Genomic DNA, 1,246 nt, shown 5'->3' with positions numbered 1-1,246 from the left:
CAGGCCCGAGCCGCGCCGGGCACAGGGGCGTCCGCGCTCTCCTCTTCGGCGCCCGCGGCGGCGGCGTGCAGCCGGGGCAGAGTAAGAACAAGGGAGGGCGACGAGGGAAGCTGGCAGGGGAGGGGGGCGGTCTGCACTCCGAAACGGCCTCCAGCCGCCAGCGACGTAGCGAACCCCCCCTCCCCTCCGCCGTGGCGCCCGGATCACGCTGCGGGAAGAGCCGGCGGGCAGGCGGGCGGGCAGGGAAACCACGCGCGCGCGCGCGGCGAGCTCGGGACTCCCGCGCCGGATGTGAGGTCACGTGATTGCCTCATCCCCGCGCCGAGGGCGGAGGGGCGCAGAGGGGACGTAAGGGGGCGGGGCCAGCGGAGGCGGGCGGGGCGATGGAGCAGTCCCCACCCACCTCCCCATTAGCCCCCTAAGCTGGCGAAGAAAAGGGGAGAAGAGGAACCTTCAAAAGAGCTTGGTGTTGGGGAGGGGAGGTTACCAATGAAGGATGGCTTTTTTTTTGGCCGGGAGGAGATGGAATTTGCCTTCCTGGCTGTGCAAAAACAAGATCATCGTCCAAATCCCCACTTAATGAACAGGGAAACTGAGGACCAGTGAGGGGCCTAGAATAGACTCTACAGAGTCAAGGTCAAGCAGGAAACTTGTGCTAGAGTGAAGAGGAAACCAGATCCTAGCTCTAATCCAGGTCTCTTTCATTCCTTAGCAGCACCACCTCCCCACCGAAAAACAAACAAAATACTGTAATGCCTCTTTGACAACTGGCTCGGCGCACCCGACTTCGGGCGGAGGACTGGGGAGCGTACCCAAGAGAAAACTCCCACGCGCCCACCCCACAGCCTCCGGCGTGAAGGAGTTTCTTCCGATGGGGTTGGAAGCAAATTAAATACTTCCCTCCGCAGAAGCTTTATCTCGGCGCAGAGCCCCGGCCGGATATACAAATCGCTCATTTGGTTTTCGCGGCGTCCCTTCGGCAACGCGCGCCGGGAGCGCGCTCCGCCACCTGCTGCCTCGGGCTCAGGCCCCTGGTCTAACGCGCCCGCGCCCTGGAAGCTCGGCCATCGCTATTGTTATTACACCTTGCGGCCAACAGAACTCGTAGCTGCTGAAACGCTAGGCAGGGAAGAGATGGCACGGGCCCTACCCTTGGTCCACCATACTTAAGAGACACCACGCGAGAAGCACTCAAGCTCTGGTTTGAAGCACATGGTGACACTTCTCAGGGGCTACTTACTACCCG

This window comes from Suricata suricatta, chromosome 5 (genome assembly GCF_006229205.1).
Source record: "Suricata suricatta isolate VVHF042 chromosome 5, meerkat_22Aug2017_6uvM2_HiC, whole genome shotgun sequence".
Taxonomy (NCBI): domain Eukaryota; kingdom Metazoa; phylum Chordata; class Mammalia; order Carnivora; family Herpestidae; genus Suricata; species Suricata suricatta.
This window is presented reverse-complemented; position numbering follows the sequence as displayed.